General features: G+C 39.6%; 1 long non-coding RNA gene across 5 annotated transcripts; it reads right to left on the bottom strand.

The window, feature by feature from the left end:
* Window positions 1-1,184: 1,184 nt before the first annotated feature.
* On the bottom strand, window positions 1,185-20,277 carry LOC130678975 (uncharacterized). Of its 5 annotated transcripts, XR_008991965.1 has the most exons (9): window positions 18,996-19,519; window positions 18,262-18,437; window positions 17,589-17,714; window positions 14,045-14,268; window positions 10,833-13,173; window positions 9,428-9,556; window positions 7,298-7,364; window positions 6,287-6,397; window positions 1,185-1,388 (listed from the first exon to the last, which is right to left on the bottom strand). It is a non-coding gene; the product is annotated as an uncharacterized LOC130678975 (long non-coding RNA). The 5 variants fall into 5 exon arrangements; XR_008991964.1 differs by lacking the exons at window positions 1,185-1,388; window positions 6,287-6,397; window positions 7,298-7,364 and adding an exon at window positions 20,215-20,277 and having other exon boundaries at window positions 7,803-9,556; window positions 18,996-20,074; XR_008991963.1 differs by lacking the exons at window positions 1,185-1,388; window positions 6,287-6,397; window positions 7,298-7,364 and having other exon boundaries at window positions 7,803-9,556; window positions 17,589-17,792.
* Between the last annotated feature and the right edge of the window lie 1,811 nt (window positions 20,278-22,088).

Raw genomic sequence — 22,088 nt, 5'->3', positions numbered from 1 at the left:
ACTGCTCAATCAAGTTTCCTAATACATGGCAATTGCCAGAATCTTTGTCAGAAGACTGACCTTTGGTTTTTTTTTTTTACTATGATATGCAGCTTTATTTGACTAAGATAAACAAAAAAGCCAGAAACTTCAAATATAACTGGTTTCACTTGATCATGTTAACTGAAATCTCTTCCTACATGAGAAAAGATTCCCCATCAGCAGGTTGCTTTTGAGACATCTGGCTTCAAAAGCTTTTATTGCCTTTCTCCTATTGTAAAAATATTAAGTCAAGCATTTCTGGGGAGGCATGCAGCAAAAACGCCAACATCAAATTAAGTTGGGCTGATTTCCACTGGAACTGTTTCCACCAAAACAAGTATTTGCTATTGTTTTTACAGAAACACCAATAAATAAATAGTTCTAGCAAAACAGCCCATAGATAGTGACCAATAAAATTATTTCTTCGTTTTAAAGCCAGTCCTAAAACATCTAGTCCTAAAACACAGAACTACTAGTGGAGAACACTGATAATTAGACTTCAGAAGCAAAAGATTAATAGTCACGGGAGTTTGAGCCTCCTGTGTGCAGCCTTCGTGCCTTAGTAGTTTGTCATCCTTTCTCAGAAGCTGCAAAGGTATTCAACCATGATCTAGATGATTTAGCCCTGACCGGACTGGGTACTGCCCCTCCATCTCCCACCAAATGCATTCATACCATCAGAATTAAGCACTGGAGACCTGACCTGAAAGGGACGTGAACTGTCAAAAGATGCCTTGTAATTTCAAATCTAGACCCCCTTGTGAAATCAGCATCTGTCATCCAGTGGGAGGGCAGGGGGTCTGTTTACAGGGAGATGGGCAAGGAATGTGAGCCATTGTGTGTCTTAAGTTGCCCTTTGAACCAAATCAATGGAAATCTTTCCTTACCTGTGATAAGTGCCTCCACATGCTGATAAGCACCTTTAGGAAGTCTTCAGCATATTGATAGACCTCACTAGGACACTGTGTTACTGAGTTCTGGGCCCTACAATCACTCTACAATATGCCTCTCAGGCAAACTCCAGTTCCCTAGCTATAGGACCGTAAATAGAAAACTCAGGAGAATTTCTTTTTCTTTCTCTTGATTGCTAGATAACAAATTAGACACATCAGAGGATTGAAAAGACTCTAAGTTGTATGATTTTGTGGGCAGGGGAACAACTGATTAACCAGGTTGAATTCTTTGTACCTGTTTGCTTTTTGAAGCACACTGTACAGATGAGAGTTGGCAGGGCAGCAGAAACAGAAAGCAAGCTGGGTGCAATGACAGTTTCCACTCTTCTCCACAGAGATGGAACCACGGGCCTGAAGGATCCAGCTGTCTCTGGCTCCCAAGGCTGGTATAATGGCTCTGTTCTCACAGAAGTGCTGACAGAACATGACAAATAGAAAACACATATGAACTGACCTTCCAAAAATGTATTTCAGAGCTTCCTAATCTTCACAGGAATCCTTCAGAGTGAGCAATGCCACCTTCAGGCAGTGATGCAAATGGCATTGAAGGAAGGGCTGCTGTTCCTGCCTGGGATCCTCTGGGCATTCCCCCACTCTGTTCCCCTAACCCCTCCCTTCCTGCATTGCCCTTCCAGACACCTTTTCCCTCAGAATCCATTTCCATGTGGTCACCACCCTGCATACACTCTTTCCTCTAAACTGTCCCCATACACATACAGTCTCAGCTTTTAGATCTATCACCTTTTACCAAATATGGAGGCCACTTGTCTCCCATTTTTGGATCCATATATGCTTTGAAATTGTCACTGTCACTAGATGCATTACTAGCTGCAAATACTTTTGTGAGCCTAATGTTGGTTTGGAACCGAGTACACAGGACTCTTGCCCACTTAACATAAGTTAGAAATACTGGAATAGCAAGGTACAGAGGCTGACTGGAGAGACAAGTTCTCATTTTCCTCTCTTACTGCCCTCAGGGTCCCTGGCTCTGAGGGCAAAGTACTGCTCCTTAGGTGTGTGAACGTGGGCTTACACCAGGCATGATTCTATGGCTTCCGAGTCACTCTGCTCTTATTCTTTGTGGACTCCTGTCCGCATCCTGAAAGAATCTGGGTGGGATTTCCCAGAGTTTTGCCCTCCTGATGACGGCAATACTTTGCAGAAGACTATCTTCCTTGCCAAGTTGTTGCTAACTCACAAGTTATGGCAACATTTTCCCTGAGAAAGAAAGTCACACAAGTGCAAAATGGTGCATACAACTCCCAGTGCCACTGATGAGCAATCAACTACATCACCCCAGTTAATCCCGAATCAGTTTAGCTTCAAAGTCTGAGCACTTCTCAGTGGGCCAAGCCAGCTCTTGCCCTGGAAGTCCAGGCGAGTCCCTTCTGGAGAACTTACAGCATTCTCCTGCTTCCAGACACAGCAGGTCAAGACACTTATTTTGAAGAAAATTAAATAGAAAATCTGAACAGAAGCGAATAGAGTTTTGGAACTCAAACATTTGAATCTTTTTCTGTTCCTTTGTCACTTGAGACTAAATCAATTGTCCAATTTGTGGGATAATAAAAAAAATGCCCTGTATCAGAACATGCAATTGCTTTGATATTTGAGTTTGGCAAGTGAATAGAAAGTGTCAAATATGCAGTTTGTATGCCTTAGCTTAGTTCAGAGTGATGCTGATTTTAAGAGATGGGTAATATGTCAATTTATGTAGAGTAGATCAATGAGGTTTATGGGTGTGAAATAATTCATGTTATTTCAAAGCTAGTAAATGGTAGAGCAGGATTCAGTCTGGCTTGTCTGTAATAGAGGCTTTGACATTTTTGCATTAAAGGAGTTAGGGGCAGCTGTTGGATGGAAATATGGGCAGAGCACTTTTCTGGAAGTTGTGTTAGCACAGCTCTCATTGTTTTACTCAGTGTATTTATTTGGATTAGATCAAGTGGGTAATGGAGAGCAGGAGGCCCTTGGCCTCCCCACTGTAAGCTAATTCTCAGGCTGCCATTGGTTTTCTGACTCCGAGATATACTCTTTGAATTAATATACTTGCAATGTGAAATCCCAGGAAGAAAATTTTAAAGACAAATGTGCAATTAGTAGATTATTAGTAGACCCATAGATTTATTAAGCCAAAGTTCAATCCTCTGCCTGCTTTTCGAGTTCATTCCATATCACTACCCCTCGCACATTTAGGGTACCCTCGCAACATTATGGGTATATTTTTCGGTCTCTAAGGTCCTGCTTTTCACTTTTAGGTCTGTCTTTCTATGTGCCCATCCCTGTTCCTGGACACTCCCCTTCTCATCCTTGCTTTCTCCTCTCCCTTCACCTACGCTTCCCCCGGAAGAACACATGTTAAGTTTCAGCTTCAATGTCACCTCCTCCCTCCCATATCCTCCTTCCATAACACTCATCATGCCCACCAACTTCAAGAGAGGCACTCAGGAGCCTGACCCTGTGCACTGACATTCTGACTCTGGCTGACCATGCAAGTTCAGGTACTCACTAACCGTCTCCGTGTTTGACTTTTTCACCTTTAAATGTGGACGAGAGTGGCAGCTGAGCTCTGGAGGGAGATCCACCCACGTGCACTGAAAGAATACCTTTCCAGCACTTACAGCAAACCTGACTTCTGGCAAGCCCTCCATCCATACTATTACCATTGTTTACAGAAATAGGGGAGAGACTGTCACTAGGCTGGCCACCACAGCCTCCTGGCACATGGCACAGTGTCTTTGAATATTTACTGGATACATGAAACTCCAGTTGCACACACCAAGCATGTCCACTGCTTCTGATCCCACCACCATCATCTCGTGTCTGGATTCTGAAGTCAGCTCCTGACCAATGCTCTTGTTTCTGTCCTTGCTCACCTCCTGTCCAGCCACAGGGTTCTTTTCCAAACTTTAAACACATCATGTTGCTTTTATGGTTTCCCATCTCACTTAGAAAACAACTAAAGTCTCTGACTTGATTCTCTCTTATCCACCTGTCTTCATCTTCTATGACTGTTCTCTAGGCTCCTCACTTGGTTCCAGCCACATCAGCTTCTCAGGTGATCCTCAAACACACCAGGAATTACTCTTGTATTTGTCAGTTTTACCCTGGCTGCTCCTTCTGCATGGATCTCACTATTTCCAGAGATAATTACTAACTAGCTCCATCTGCTCCTTCATGTCTTCTCTAAAGCCAGCTTCTCAATAAGGCCTACACAGTCATCCTGTTAAAAAGTGCAACCGCATTAGAAAAATAAATAAATAAATAAAGAGAACAAAAGAAAACTTCGGGAGATGATCTTTATGGCATAGAGAGTGGTGATGATTTCAAGGATGTTTACGGATCTCCAAACTCATCAAGTTTATACATTAAATATGTACAGCTTTGTATGTATCAATTATACCTCACTAAAGTGCTTTCGAAAAAAAGTAACAGATAAAATTGCAGCCTCATCCGTGCTCACCCCCAGCACTCCCAAATTCCTTGCCTTGCTCTCATTTTCTTTAACTTAACACTCCCAACTCAATACTTCAGTCAACTTACTTATTATTACTATGTTTAATGTTTATTTTCTGACTTTCTCTTCTAGAATGCAAGCACCATAGTGCAGAGACCTTTATTTACTCACTGATATACTTTCAAGTGCTGAGAACAGTACCTGGCACTCACCAGGTGCTTAATAAAGATTTTTGAAGAAATGTTTACAGATGCCTGCATATGTACATAGTACATAGTTTCAATTTATCATTACTATTAGGTTGGTAAGGTTAACCAGGAGGCCAACTCTTCTAGGGGAGAAAAGCAAGGAATTCTTCATTTGCAAGTTTGACATAATGCCCTATATAGATTACATCTAAACGGAGCTTTTCAACAAAGGGACTTTGCCCAAAGCCCTATCATTGCGCAGCGTCAACACTGTCTTTGGCAGTAAGGATGCTCTGCTATCTGGGTGTGGCCCCACCCATGTGGTCTTGACCTAATGTCCCGCTTAGTTTTCAGATATGCCTGAGCAGCTCTGAGGAATGGCTTGTTGGTTCAGGTCTCACCACGGAGAAACGTTTCTCATTAGCAGGTATGGAGATCTTTCCTGGGCTGTTTATCCTCCTGCGACTCAAAAAAGCATTCTCCCTCATAATCTCTCTTTGTTTTTTAATTGAAATGTAGTTGATATGCAATCCTTATAGTCTCTTTTGTCAATATCTTTTTCCTTATCGATTGCTAAAAACAAAGTGATAATTTCTTAATTTATGATTATAATGGTGATTTTGGCTGAGTATTTCAATCCCTTTTCAACTACTCTGTAGTACATAAAATCGTTTTTGACTTACTTATATTACAAATAGAAATATGTTACTGTGTAAGTTATAGGACAGTAGATTTGGACTCAATGTAAGAAGTTTTAACAAATAGACAATCAGGATATAGAATGGGCTGACTCTTATTATATAAATTATCCTAATCATTGGAGACAATTTAACTGAAATGCCCAGAAAAGGCAAATCTATAGAGACAGAGTGAAAATTAGTGGTTGCCTGGGCGTAAAGAAGAGAATGGGAGTGACTGTAAACTGGTTGCTTTCTTTTAGGAGTGATGAAAATATTCTAATATTAAAATAATACAACTCTGTTAGTTTATGGAAAGTCATTCAATTGTACACTAAAACGGGTGACTCCTATGGGGTGCATTCAGTTCACTAGGGCTGCTGTACCAAAGTGCCAAGCTCTGGAGGCTGGACGTCCGAGGCCAAGGCAGCAGCTGGGTGGGCTCCCTCTGAGGGCTGGGAGGGAAAGGTCTGTTCCAGGCCCCTCACTGGCCTCTAGGTGGTCACCTTCCTCCTTCATCTCTACGGCGACTTCACCCTGTACAAGTCTGTGTTCAGATGTCCTCTTCGCATGGGGACACCAGACATATTGGATTAGGGTTCACCCTAATTAACTCATTTTAAATTAATTCCACCTTTAAAGACCTTATTTCTGAATACACTTCCATTCTGAGGTACTGCGGGTTAGGACGTCAACATATGGGCTTTGTAGTTCAGCCCATAACCATACAGGCAGACCTCGGGGATGTGGATTTGGTTCCAGGCCACCCACCGCAATGAAGTGAATATTGTAATGAAGTGAGTCAAATGAATTCTTTCATTTCTCTGTGCATAGAAAAGTTACATTTACACTACCCTGTAGTCTATTATGTGTGCTATTAAGTACACTCTTAGACATGGTATCATGTCTAAAAGAAGTTAAATCTTTTATTTAATTATTAATGTTAATTAAGTGATTTAAAAATACTTTATTGCTAAAAAAAACGCTCACCATTATCTGAGCTTTCAGGGGGTCATCCTCTTTTTCCTGGCCTTGTCTCCACGCTGATGGCTGACTGATCAGGGTGGTGCCTACTGAAGGCTGAGACAGCTGGATTAAGTTCTTAAAATAAGACAGCAGCAATGAGGTTTGTCACGCTGATTGACTCTCCCTTTCATGAATGACTCCTCTGCAGCACAAGGTGCTATTTGATAGCATTTCACCCACAGTAGAACTTCTTTCAAAATTAGAGTTAATCCTCTCAAACTCTGCCTCTGCTTCATCAACTAAATTTATGGAATATTCTAAATTGTTTCTTGTTATTTCAACAATTGTCACAGAATCTTTACCAGGAGTAGTTTCCATCTCAAAAAACCACTTTCTCTGCTCATCCATAAGAAGCAACTCCTCATCCTTCAATTTTTACCATGAGAGTCAGCAAGTCAGTCACATCTTCAAGCCCCACTTCCAGCTCTAGTCCTTTTGCTATTTCTACCTTACCTGCAGTTCTTTCCACACAGTAGCTGCACAGCATAATAAACCAAAGTGCAGTACAAGGAGACATGCAAATTATATAATAAAATTCTTTAAGTAAAACAGCTAATATTAATCGAACACTTAGTAGGTACTATGCTAAATACCTTACATTTATCGTCTAATTTGATCTACTCAATAACACTGTGAGGTAAGTATAATCATGTCCACTTTACCCATGAGGGAAGTAAGGTTAAATAATTTGTCTGTGGTCCTAAAGCCAGTAAGCAGTGCAAACATGATTCAAACCATATTAGTCAGACTAGATAGTCTACACTTTTAATCCCTATGTTAACACCTCCATGTGCTGGGGCGTCAGGTCCTCCAACATCAGTTTTGTAATCTCAATTGAATGCAAGAGAAAACTGAGACTCAGAAAAATTAAGCAACCTGCCCAAGTTCACACAGTCTATAATTGGGCTTTCTCCAAAACTCAAGCCATTTCTAAGTATGATGGTATTTCTCGTTTGATATAACTGTGGCTCTCACCGTTTTGATGGGAGATCTCCAGGGCAAGAAAAAGCCTCTTGACACAGAACAGATTCTCAATAGATAGCTGTGGAATAAAGAGAACATACGGAAAAAGGGCTAGTCTATATTTTTAACTTCACAATGATGGTCAAAGGAATCTGCTCATCCTGGAGACCTGAGCTGCCCCAAGCCTGCAATTCTGGAAACTAATTGGGCAGCAAGTCAGTGGAATCATCTTACATGTAGTTCATGATACAGACCCCAGAAGGTATCTCTGGGCTGAATATCTTTGTATCGGGAAACGGGCATCCTCATATCTGCTGGTACAAGTGCCAACTGGAGTGAACTTTTCATGGGGCAACCTGGCGATGCTTCTCAAAAACCTTACACACACACACGCACACACAAACCCTTATGTCCCAATAACACCTCATCTAAGAATCTGTGTTAAGGAAAAGATTGGAAACAACCTAAACATTCAGTAATAAAAGAGTAATTATGGTATAGTCATAGAACATGGTAATTATGGTGCAGTCCTGATCGATGTTGCTTTTTATTATTGTTCTAGATAAAGGTCATGATATAAAGCAAAAAATAAAACCAGTTACAAGGCAGTTCACAGCAAGAGAAATGCAAGTGGCCAGTAGGTATATGAGAGGATAGTTAATCTCATTCAGAATGTAAAGTGATGCAAATGAAAGCAAGAAAACATTTTTCACTATGTTATTGACAAAGAGTTGCCCAGTGGGTAGGGAAATAGGCACTCTTAAGGCACAGAGTTGTTGAAAGTATAGATTGTGACACATTTTGGGGGCAATTTGGCAATTAAACTTAAATTTTTTAAATATATACCCCATTTTTTGACCTAGCAATATTACTCCTAGCAATTTTACTCTGTCCTATAGAAATACATATATATACAGATATATTCATTACAGCACAAATTGTGGTAGCAAAAAACTTGGAAAGAAGTTAAATGTTCATCAATAGCCAAATGATTAAATAAATGTTAGAACATTCATAGAACATTCAAACAGTGAAACATAGGCACACCTTTAGTGATGTCAACCTTGATGTGCTTTTTTGCAAAGGTGTTTATATTAGTCAGGGTGCAGCCAGGAACACAAAACTCACATTAGATGTCAAAGGAATTTAATACAAGAATTAACTACAAAAGTTTAGAGGCAAACTATTTTATATCCAGAGGGTGGGGATCCAAGGACACAGGCAGTTTTCAGGTGAGGCACAGGCAGGCAGGGAGTTGGGAGGGCAGGGTCAAGTTTCCTCTGTCCAAGAGATAACTCAAGCATCATTCTCTTATCCCTTTCCTTTGTGGGGCCTTCATAATGCTAGACAATCTATTTTCCTGAAAATTGTCTAGTTATGGTCTAAAGGAAAGATGCTTCAAACAAACATTAATACAAGCTTTATAATGTCTCAATAGAAAGTTATATGCATGGTTACTAATACTAGATTATTCTATGTTAACTGTCAACTGTGACACTATGTATAAGCTGCTATACAGATAAAGGAACCAGAACAGAATAATAGCATTGATTATTTCTATAATCATCATGATTTTCACAACCCTGAACATGCAATAGAAGTAGACAACAAACTTTTATTTCTGTTAGTAAAGTACTCAAACACATCCCTAAAATATTTAACTTTTGAACTAGACCTTTGAACTAAGCAGAAAGTAAGCATTTGCCCTCTCCCATACCTTAAAAAAACAATATTCATTATATCTACTAGATGAGTGTCGGAATAAAATCCGTATTTGTCTCATTCTAGTATATTTATGTCTTTTAAAAGCCCAGAGGGATGTTAAAATATTCCATTAAGACTTTAAGTGACAGAAGTGGCAATTATTACTCTAAAGTTACAAAAAATCAATCTAGTTCTTAAGTAGAAGTAAGAATGTTCTTGATTGATACTTGGCCTTTGTTATCCAGAATCCCCAGCAACAGATTCTAAGACTTGTCATGTTAATACTTTTAACAGAATTACATACAACATACATTTATCATACCGGCATACATTTTCTGATGGCTGAAGGAGACTTAAAATCACACATTAACTTGTTAACTACTTCCAACCAATCACTGAAATAAAAGACACATTTAAAGACTTAAGCCTATGACATACCCTGCCCTTCTTTAAACTCCATTTTTTCAGACATTTTTCCTTTCCTGCTCATTTTGGCATCTGGAACATGATAAACCCTTGCTCGATCATTTAGAAACATCGAGGTGCAGGAGTCCAGAAACAGTCAACCTAGTATGAAAAGCTTTAAAAAGCCTTCAATTTATGATTCATTTTAAAGAATCTCTGATGGTCATGTGACTTACATATATCAAAGTGTGGCCTATGGATACCTGCGGGCCCCCAGGATGTTTTCAGGGTTTCTGTAATCTCAAAACCATTCTTACAATACTACTAAGTCATTATTTGACTTTTTCCCACTGTATTGCCATTTCCAAAGATGGTGCAGAAAAGTGTTAGTGGGTAACACTGCTAGTGCCTAAATACAATCATGGCACCAAAACCAAAGTGTGCTAGGAGTCAATGTATTCTTTAGTTCTAAGTGTTTGCAGTTTATTACTCATGAATGTTCCTGATGAAGCAGTAAAAATTATTAATTGTATTAAATCTTGGCTCCAGGGGCTCATGGACCACACTTTGAAAATCAATGATCTAACCAGTGACAGAAAACAGTGCGGGTAAATGTGGCTGAAAGGAAAACAAGATGGTGGCCAGTTGTATTTGTATGTTTCTCTTACAATCAATCTCTCCTCTTCAGTCTTTAGCCCTCTAGCTAATGGCCCACACTCTCTGGCTGTTTCTTTGGAGAAAATGAATTTTTTTTTTTTTTTGTAGATAATTATTTTTTATTGAAGGGTAGTTGACACACAGTATTACATTACATTAGTTTCAGGTGTACAACATAGTGATTCAACATTTATATACATGATAATTCTAGGTACCAGCTATCACCATACCAAGTTGTTACAATATTTTGACTATATTCCTTATGCTATACATTACATCCCGGTTACTTATTTATTTTACAATTGGAAGTGTGTACTTTTTTTGTTGTTGTTTGTGAGGGCATCTCTCATATTTATTGATCAAATGGTTGTTAACAACAATAAAATTCTGTATAGGGGAGTCAATGCTCAATGCACAATCATTAATCTACCCCAAGCCTAATTTTCGTCAGTCTGAGAAAATGAATTTTAAGTTCTTAACAACTAAACTTCCAGAACACACCTATTTCTAAGTTGGGGACTGCCTGTAATATGCAGTCTTTTCTAGAAATAAAATTGCCTGGAATGGATATGAATATTTATTATTATACAGAACAGACATTAAGTAAGTGGAAACATTAGCTATCAATAAAACCTACATCCTTGAGCTATGAACATAAAACTTAATTTGAAATCTTAGTATACCATGCAGTTGAAAACAGTACTCCCCACACCTGATTCCCCAAAAAAACCCAGCACTGTATTCAAGTTAGTTCCTAAATATTAGCATTTTTATCTCCTACCTGAATTCTGACCAAAAGCCTTTTCTGCTGCTCTCAGAGATTCCAGAAGTTTAAGAAATGTGATACAATCATACTGAGAAAGATACTGCAGCAAAGTTCGTAGTATCTTCAAATCCTGAACCAAGGATTTAGTCTTGGCTCCAAGCTGGTGCCACAAAGGATCCAGATAATGGTGGATTGTCTAAAATAAGGGTAAAATTTAATATTGCTAAAAATATGTTCTACATAGCTATTATTAACACTATAGTCTCAATAAACATTATCCCTGTGTACCGAAAAATGGTTAAAATAGTAAATTTTATGTTCACGTATATTTTGTCACACACATACAAAAAATCCAAAACATTATCTCCCAAGGAGGTGGACAGAAAATTTCAGTTCCTAAGATTCTAATAATATGTTTAATTTTTCAAAAATGAAACAGAGTATCTTATCACTAAAGTCTTTATGATCAGATAGTCAATTCATAATTATCTACATTTACTTTATTGGTCAGGAGAGAAAAGACCTGATAAGAATCAGATAATCAATTGTTTGTTTTTATGAAAAGTCAAAGCAGGTAGCTCAGAAACACTCAATTTCTGCCAAGGTGGGCTGAGATCTTATCCTGGATAGATAAAGATGTGGGATCCAGTCAGAGAGATGATGAAGCTGAAGGCATAAACCAGGGAAACAATGTGGCATCAAATTAAACAACAATGTATCAAATTAAACAACAATGTATCTTAATTTGGTGGCATAAAATATTTGTTAATTTTTTTACCACTGTGCTTCATAGATGGGAAGATATTTGTTAAATTAACAGTGGGCTAAGTTTGAATAACTTTTAAGATCCTAAAAAGTTGCCTAAAACACAGAACAGCTTTTTGTATATACTATGTGGGTTATGTGGGTGTACAAACACACACACACACACACACACACTTCCTGTCCTTCACAAACTGATTCTGTAATTTAAAAAGATGATACACAACATGATAGGGAAGCAGTATCACTACATGGCATCTTATCTAACAAATTTAATACTGAGCAGGAATAATACTTAGAAGATTTATTGCTCAAAACACAACTCTAGTGAAAATGAAATGCTACTACTAATGATTACTCCAGGACAATAGGCAGATACCAAGGCTGTCTTAGATATACTGGGACATATATTTGCATGCTTGTTTTATAAAATCATCTACAAAAATTAAATTTTCTAACAAGACCCAAGTTGTATGTAGATTTGGTTACTAAAAGTAACTTTGATTTTTACTAGCCAGGGGATGATAAACAGAAATTTAGTGCAAAACATACTAGGCTACATTTTGTTTTTCTAGGAATATACAGTCTATTAAAAGAATGTGAAGATGTGGAGGTTTTTTTGGTTTCACTATGCCCTAAGCTTTAAGAGTAGAGGAACAAAACACATGAAATTAGTCTTATGTATCATTATTCCACAATAAAATAATTTTTGGATGAATCAGAGAAATGAGGAGTTACATTTTTCCTCTTCCAGCCACAAAGGGTCGATTCAGAGTTTAAAAAGGCAGGAACTTGTTCTACCAAAATATCTAAAGTAAGTTGCCTGGAATTTTTAAAAAGTCAGCATTTTCAGGATCTATAATTCAATCTTAGACATTTATGTGTCTGTATTAATATTAATCTATGATGAAAAAAATCAGAATAAAAATTCCTTGAACTAAAGTCTTACCATTTTCTCAGTTCGGAATGTAATTTTAGGACAGAGCAAGTTTCACATTCCTCAATAGTGAAAACTCATCCAAATTATTTTTACTCGAAACAAGAGATCATAAATTACAAATGCACTTATGTAAAACTCTTCTACCTGAAGATATCCAAAGGTTGCTTCAGAGCAAAAAGGTACTTATCTTTTTCTTCATTATACTTAAAATGAGAGATAATCACTGTATAACTGCAAAAATTAGAGTCATGCGGATATGCCAATCCATGTATGTCACTATAAATTACTTTCCACTAAACCAAAGAAGCTATACTTTAAATCACTTCCAATTTAATTTTAAAATAACAGCAAATTCCTATTAAGAACATGGCAATACTAAATTAACTTGCATTCTCTACGGTTTTAACAGGACAAGCTATGCTTAAAAGGGAAAAGAAACAGAATATCTTGTCAAAGGATTTTCCAATAGTGTTTTCTAAAGATAAATATTCAACGTCAAGTGACAAGTTACAGCACTTCAGTTCCTTCAAACATGCATTTAAGATGTCCAGTATGGCAGTCTGTATAGCAAGCATGGCTGGTGTCATAGAGACATGAATTTCTAGGACTTCAGGTTTGTGCTGTTCTAAAAATGAGTTTACTGCTACATGGAACCTAAAAAGACAAACATTTTTGAAATATTTTCTAGAGTTTCAAGAGCTGCATATTTCTGGTTTAAAACTCTAATGGTTTCTCTGTAAATGCAATTAAGAAACAAAATGGAAAGCCAAATGGCAATGTTTTCAGGAATACTTTTAATCTCAGTGAATGAAAGTATTATTCAAATAAGGCAGGGGTCTGCAAACGATGGTCTGGGCCAAACCCAGCACCTGTTTTTAGTCTTACGAGAACACAGCTGCCCTCTTGTTTATGTATTGTCAATGGCTGCTTTCTTGCTCTAACAGTAGACTTGAATAATTGAGGCAGATGGCAGAGCCTGCAAAGCCCAAAATATTTACTATCTGGCTTTTTATGGGAAAAGTACGTTGATCCCTGAAAAAAGGTATCAAGAAAGAAAAAAGACCACAATCACCCTTAAATAAGATACAGTGTAACCAAAACACAAATTAGCATAGGCGGCAAAATGTTTTAAAGTTGAAACCTGTGGCTTTTTTCCTAGAAGTTATATAAAACTTCTTCAAGATCTTTGTTTTATTTCATTGTTTTCCAAATGGAAGTGGAAGTCTTAGCCCATATAAATCTGTAGTTCACTGGCCACTGTTGTGTATGTGTCTCTCGAGCCCTGAGGGTTCCACTAAATGTACAAGAAGGAATACAGTGGCTGCCCTTGGAGAGATTTGATGGGATACCAGAAAAAGACTATCAAATCTCTCTCTCCTTTAAAAGAATCACAAATGTGGCACCCATACACTTATCTTTGGAGGCACTTGTTATGAGCCTGACTATCACATGCCAAGCACAATCACAGTACATTTTACATTACGTTCACTGAAGTGCAAAACTGAATTACAGCAGATGTGCTCACAGATGTCTGTCACATAATGCTGTTTAGCTTGGCCACAGATACAACTTCCTTACGAAGAGATTTCTCATCATTCTTTCCACATGACAAAAACCAGTGTCAAAGGCGACAGCATTGTCTGTGAAAGCTTTAATGAAGCCACGTTTCATTTTTCTGGCAGAACAGGCACAAGATGAATGCTTCTTGACAGGACTTGATGATTCTGTGAGCTCTGTACACCAAGATGCCTGAGGGAGGAAGTTATCATTTATTTCACAGAACAGACATGGAATTTTCCCGCTCATGTTCATTCACTAACTTGTCCCATTTTTCTTCAGCACCTGCATAAACTTGGGCAGGAACTGTTCTAGGCTGGGGACACAGCCATGGACAACCAGATGCAAACCCCTGTCCTCATGACACTTACGATAAGCAATATAAAGAAGTACAGACAATATTTGATAGCATACAAGGTGATGAGTGCTAAGTAGAAAAATTAACCAGAGGAGAAGAGGGAGTATGTGTGAGGTATGATGGTGGGCTGCAACTTTAGACAGGGGGGCCTCACATCTGAGTAGAGGCTTAGGTGAAGTCAAGGAAGTGAGCTGCGGGCCAAGAGGGCTCCAGGCTGAGAAAGCAACAAAGAACAAAGGCCCTGGAGTGGGGAGTGTCTGGCATGGTGGAAGAGAGTTTCTGAAAGCAAAGTGAGTCACTGATTTTCCTTTTATATCTGAATCAGCTGTGGGCTACATAAAACAGCTGCATTTCAGAAGTCCGGGCAACATCTGTGTTGCCTACTAGAATAATTCAGTTATCAGAAGCAGAGTATATTCGGTCGAGAGATAAATTAGTCTACTGAAAGTACTAACCTTTAATGACTATATTATATTTAATACGTCTGGTTTTTTTTGGAGATGGTATGACAGTGACACCTTTGAATCACAAGAACAAGCACAGTTATACATGTTTCCTTATTTATAAAATGAGAGCCCTCGACCAGATGATGGATCTACCTATCATCTATCGATAAAATGTCTATATAATGTATATATATGTGCCATTTTGGTGCAGTGTGATTAGTGATAAATTAGGGAGAGACATGTGATGATATACAAGTGCATAAAAATCATTTCCAGATCAGAAGTGCAATTATTTATGACGATTCTGTCTTCTGGACTTAAATCAAGCCAGTTACCTTTTACATGTGTGTATAAATGTGCTCACGTGTTTTTGTCCCAGTTCTCATCATTCCTAGGGTTTGGAAAATGACACTAATAGTAATTTATGATTGTTTCTAGTAGTTCAATACACTCAATGCAGATTCTATATTTTGGTGTTTAAAGTTTGGATTGAGAGGATGGAGTTAAAATTTATTCTATCTAAACAAACTGGTTTCCAAATACAGTAAAAATTAAGAGTGTTACTTAGGAATTTGTAGATAAAGGATTTTGAGTTACCCATTTATATAGCTAATTTCCTACTCAGAAAAGATTTTCTACTCAGTAGGTGGGCTTTTCCAAGTATTGTACTGGGTCACATTTGCTGGCCTGCATTGAAATATTACATGAAGTTAAAAATAATAAAAATGGACTTTTAAAGAAAAGGAGACCCTTAATTTAAGGAAATGTGCTCTAAAAGGTTGTCATTCTTTTAGAACCCAGAAGGAGGAAGAAGAGAATATTATATCCCAGGCACTGGGTTTGAGTACTTTTACAGTTTTTTATTTTATTTAACCCTTACAATGATTCTATAGGGTAGGTATTATTATGTGACCACGGAAAAACAACTTGATCAAACAACTTGATCAAGGTCATCCAGCAAGTAATGGGAAACCAGAGGTTCCAAATCATGTGCAACTGACAAGCCAGGACCTGCCCTTTAAAATATAAAAATGAAAACACCACAAGCAGGTTATATTTCTGGAGGCAAGTCAAGAGTCCCACAAAAGCATACTTAAATTTTTATGCACCGATCACAGCTCCTATTTCATATTGTAATTACTTCTTGCCATCTATCTGCTCCACTAAACTGCTTGGGGACAAGAACATTCTAACAAGCAGAAATCACACAAATGTTTGCAATGTGCCATGCATGATGCTAAGAATCTGACATGCATTATCTCATCTCACCATCACAACCACCTTAGAAGGGAGGTACTATTACTGTTGTCAATTGACAGATGAGTAAACTGAGTCACATGGAAATTAAGAAACTTGCCCAGGGTCACACATTTAGTTCACCGTGAAGATAAGCTCAAACTCAGGGGCAGCCCTAAAAGAGTTCAACCACACTGTGCAATTTATCTTTGTCTTCAGCACCTACCACATTCCTGCCAAACATGGGACACGTGGTGAACTACATGTTTGTTGAATAAACGCAAAGCCGAATTATGGCATGGTGGGGACAAATCTAACATGAGTTACTTTTTTTAAGTGTCCTATAGAAAGTGTGTTCTGAGTTCTGCTTGGAGCTGTAAGGAGCTGTTTTAGGAGGGAAAGCATCCTCCTGTCCCCATTCTTTTCAAAGTACAATCTGGGTAGATACACAGTTCTCTCATTGTTTAGGAGATGTGGTTGACAGGTGCCCCTAGGGTGGACTGGGGGTGGTGATAATGGGTAGTAACAAGGGCAAGTTAGGGCTGGGGACATACAGCACTTCCCAAATGATCCGTGATTTGGGGACTGCTCTTTGGTCTGTAAAAGCTGGGGTGAAAGCACAAATGGGCTCCTGGGACATGATCCCAGGTGGTAGAGAATTTGAAGGAATTCGTTTTTGGCATTCATTTGCATTCTATTCAGCTGAGCAGCAGTGGCAGCTCCAGCTTCATCACTGGTTGGAACTAATCAGAAATGGGCATGGAATCTGGCATTTTTAATCAGGAACTACCCATAAGCTATGGACATTGCTTTGATTCAAATTGCTCTCCGCCTCATTAGGTTGAACTGTTTCTGTATATCTGAGTAATACTGACATCTAGTGGTAGTTTCAACACTTTGTTTTCATTATACCAATTAAAAAACAGCTTATAAGAAAGCAGCAAACAGTAAAAGAATTTACCACATATTAAGATTTCTAGTTACAAAAAGACAATACTTTTTTTGATATTATTTATGAATTGTATATTATGTACCAGGCACCATTCTAAGCAACTGATTTATTTTATCTGTCTTAGTCCTCATGATAACTCTAGGAGCACCTTAATCTCTCAATTTAAGAAATGAGAAAAACGGAGGCTCACGCAATTAGGTAACTTGTCTGTCTGCAGTAGCATTACCAGTCAGAGCCAGGTAAGTCTGACCACACATGCTTGTGCCAAAGCTTGTAACAATTAGTGATGTTATGAAAGTATAATGAAACTTTTCCTTCATCAGTTTATTATGAACCATATAAAGCATTCATTCATACATTTGCTTATTAACTATTTCTTCAGGGTCATCTAAGTCTCGGGCAAGAAGATAGATACGGTGGGAAGTAAGATTAAGAATTTCATTTTCTCTCTGCCCTCCAGAGGTTCACCAGATCCCAGGATAGCCATGAATCATTCATCCAACAGATATGTGTGTAGTACCTGCTATGGACCAGTTACTTCGTCCAGGATGAGTAAGTTGTTCCTTGTACTTACGAAGCTTATTATCTCATAAGTGAGAGGAGCAAATAAACAGCAAATACAGTGTAGTGTTTTGAAGCACTATCACTAGAGAGAAGCACAAGGTAACTTGAGGTCACAGAAGCAGGGCCCCTGAATTAATTTTAGTTAAATCATCAAAGGTTTCTGAAAGGACAAATAATAACGAAAAATAATTCACGTTCTATGTGAATTCTAGCTAAGATTAAACCATTCTTCTCAAAATAACTAAGCAACTATGTGGTTTAATTTCAAATGAAGGGACAAAACAGTATTTAAAGAGGAAAACCAAATATTTTAGGAAATATACAAAGAATATTTAATAAGTGCTTCAAGTCTGATCAGGTATGAAAAGCAAAGGCCAGCCAACTACCATGTGTTTACTGGATATGAGCTGAGAAAACAATTAAAAGTCAGTCTCACATTTAGTTACTTATTCAGGCCACAAATATTTATTGAGCATCTAAAATGTGTCTGGTATTGTACTAATGCCTTGGACACACATGGTTGAGCAAAAACGCCTACTGCTACCCACAAGAAGATTCTAGTTTAGAGTAGCAGAGGGGACAGACACTCCAAAAGCGCAGATTTATATACAAATAATAAGGTTTCTTACCAGTAATTAAATCTGAAGGAATTCTATCAGTCAAGAAATCAACCACGATTATTCGACTAGTTGCAAATATCACACCACCTTGTGTGTAACCCTCATAGCGACTGTTACTTGGGATTTCATTTGTTACATGGCGTGGGAGGTGTTCCTTCTATCTTCAGCTGATTGATAAAATATTCCTAAATCAAATCAAACTTGATTAGTAGTTTTAAAACAGGACAGCTTTTTTAGGGGGCATCATTTGCATTTAAAATGATAGACTGCCCTTTCTCAGAGATAATTCACAAATTAAGTTCCTCTTTCACGGTGATCAACCAACCACTCTGCATTTAACCAGAGCTTTGTTTTTGGGTATGCATTAAGGAAATCATTGCCCTTGAGATTTTACTAGCATTTTAACAACAAAAAAGACTTTTTTTAAATCTGGGTTCAAAGACTTCTGCTACCTAGAAATACTTCCCACCCAAGCCAGGTTTTGCAGGCAAGCTAGTACTGTGTGAGGAGGTAATAAGGAATCCTTTTCCCAGGCAGGGTTTAGTCTATTAGTTATCTGTCTCCGTCCACCCTAGAGGGGATTTCATAACGCCAGTGTATCCCCTTTCCGTCCTTCTCAGCGGCTCCATCCTCCTTACCCCCAGGTATCCCACCCCAAAATCCTCAGCTTTCAGCTTCCTTCGATTCTGACCCCGTGCCCCTCTTCCCACAGCCCGGGTGACCTCCTCAGTCCCTCCTCGTACCTGGAGGGCTCGCCCCAGCCTCTGCGGCTCCTTTCACACGTCCCCATTACCCCCAGAGGTTCCTCCATCCCCATCACCGTGCCGTTTCACAGACCCTATCCCTCTGACCCCAGCGAGCCCTGAATACCCGGCTCTGGGATTCCCTCGCTATTCCTACCCACACCCACCTGCAGACAACCCCATCCCTTTCAGGGACCTCCCTTTCTCCCGGCTTCCCTCCTCAAATGACTCCCATGACCCTCCCAGGTCTCCTCCGCCCCTCTCAGCGTCAGGGACCTGCACCCTCCCCGGGACCCTCCTACCCCATCTGTGTCCACGCGCCCTGTCAGGGACCTGCATCTGCCTCAGGGACCCCCATTCAACGCCCTCCCGCCCGCGTCAGGCCCGGCCTCGCCCTCAGAGGCCTCGCGTCCGCTCAGGAGGCCCCGACGCAGCCGAGGTGACGGCGCCGCAGCTCCTCGGCCGGCTGAGTGTTGAGCACCAGCACCAGGCATGCTGGGCGGCAGTGCAGCCGGAGGAAGTGGTAGAGGAGTCGGTCCGCGCCGAGCACGCGGGCGCACACGGCCAGCCGGTCCGTGCCGAGCAGCTCCAGCACTAGCTGCCGCTCATACTCCAGTAGTGGTGCCATGGCCGTCGGGCGAGCCGGTAGGCCCGGCTCCACTGGCGCCCTTCCGGGGCCGCGGCCGAGCTCAGCCGAAAAGAGCCGAGCCCTAAAGGGGAGAGCGGGCCGAGTTTAGCCGAAGAGAGCCGAGCCCGAGGACGAGAGCCGGCTGGAGGAAGCCGAGACGAGAGTCGTTCGAAGGAAGCCGAAGAGAGCCGAGAACTGGCCGAGCTCAGCCGAAGAGAGCCGAGCCTGAGACAAGCGTCAGCCGAGCCCTAGAGTACCGGGGCTAGCCGGGCACAGCGGAAGAGCAGAGGCCGAGACGAGCCAATGCTTCGAGTCCCTGGGAGGTGCTGGCGCCTCAGACAGGTGTCCACTCCTGGCCTCAGGCTTCGCCCCCGAGCCTTTAGAGAGCCCACCTTGCCTGGTGGCTTGGGGCTGAGATGCGGGCCGCCTAGTCCTAGACCTAAAACGCAAGCTGCCAAAACGCAAGGAGAGGAGAATTAAATCCAAGGAGCTTAATCCTACGAACTTGACAACGGAAAAGCTAATTGTCAATCTTCCAGGTGAGCCTAGAATTAGTAGTACCTGTAGTCTAGGGTGAGATTTGATTCTTACCTTAAGATTTTTTTAAATAAGCAAAGTAGTTTAGTACTTTCAGTTTCTTGTTTCTCTCAAGGTCTGGAATACAGTAAGCTATTTTAAAAAGTCGCCACCAGGTGTCGCCGCAGCAGCCGCATTCCCTCTTCCCCTGGAGGGACACTTTCTAGTACTTGGTCCGCACCACCTAGAAACGCTTGTCAATCTAACACCCAACCTTCATTGTTAGAACGTAGGAAATAAAAATAAGTTAAAATAAAAATCTCTTGTTATTCCATTACACAGTAATAACCACTGTAACATCATGAAATCTGTACTTTTAGTCTTTTTTCCCCATGTACACACACTCTCACGGCACAGAGTTCTTATGTTAGGAGATAATAAACAACCTTGACTTAAGTCCTGAGTTTGTCACTAACATTTGACAAAACTCTAGACAGGGTATATAATATTATTATACAAAATCCTTTTCTATGGCTGATGACATTTCTGTAATGAGTTTGTACCATACTTGTTTACCTAATCCTTTACTAAGACATTTATTTTGTTTCCATCCCTCACTCCAAGTATTATAAATGATACTTCACTGAATATCTTTGTACATAGATTCAACCATGTCCCTAAGACACACAACTTAGAAGTGTATAATTACTGGGATAAAGAGATCAAACATTTCTAAGGCTGTCTGTTCATTATATTCACAGTGCCACATGGTTGGGAAGGGAGGGATAAGGGGGAAAAAGGGGCAGTACAATTAGTACACATAATGTAGCGGGGCGGGTGGATACGGGGAAGGCAGTATAACACAGAGAAGACAAGTAGTGATTCTACAGTATCTTACTACGCTGATGGACAGTGACTGTAATAAGGTATGTGGTGGGGACTTGATAACAGGGGGAGTCTAGTAAACATAATATTGCTCATGTAATTGTACATTAATAATAGCAAAACAAAAATAAAAATAAAAAAATAATAAAAATTAATGAAAGGCCTTATCCTACAGTACGGGAGAATTGTAATTGACTCATCTGATAAATGGTTAACATCCAAAATACCTGAAGAATTCATATGCCTCAACACCCAAAAAACAAATAACCCAATAAAAAAATGGATGAAGGAAATCAGGACAATTCCATTCACAATTGCATCAAAAAGAATAAAATACCTAGGAATAAACTTAAGGAAGTGAAAAACCTATACCCTGAAAACTACAAGACACTCTTAAGAAAAAATAAGAGGACACTAACAAATGGAAACTCATCCCATGCTCTTGGCTAGGAGGAATTAATATTGTCAAAATGGCCATCCTGCCCAAAGCAATCTACAGATTCAATGCAATCCCTATCAAATTACCAACAGCATTCTTCAACAAACTGGAACAAATAGTTCAAAAATACATATGGAACCACCAAAGACCCCGAATAGCCAAAGCAATCCTAAGAAGGAAGAATAAAGTGGGAGGGATCTCGCTCCCCAACTTCAAGCTCTACTATAAAGCCACAGTAATCAAGACAATTTGGTACTGGCACAAGAACAGAGCCACAGACCAGTGGAACAGAATAGAGTCTCTAGACATTAACCCAAACATATATGGTCAATTAATATATGATAAAGGAGCCATGGACATACAATGGGGAAATGACAGCCTCTTCAACAGCTGGCCTTGGCAAAACTGAACAGCTACATGTAAGAGAAGGAAACTGGATCATTGTCTAACCCCACACCCAAAAGTACACTCGAAATGGATCAAAGACCTGAATGTAAGTCATGAAACCATAAAACTCTTAGAAAAAAACACAGGCAAAAACCTCTTGGACATAAACATGAGCAACTTATTCATGAACATATCTCCCCAGGCAGGGGAAAGAAAAGCAAAAATGAACAAATGGAAC

This window comes from Manis pentadactyla, chromosome 10, assembly GCF_030020395.1.
Source record: "Manis pentadactyla isolate mManPen7 chromosome 10, mManPen7.hap1, whole genome shotgun sequence".
Taxonomy (NCBI): Eukaryota; Metazoa; Chordata; class Mammalia; order Pholidota; family Manidae; genus Manis; species Manis pentadactyla.
This window is presented reverse-complemented; position numbering and strand designations above follow the sequence as displayed.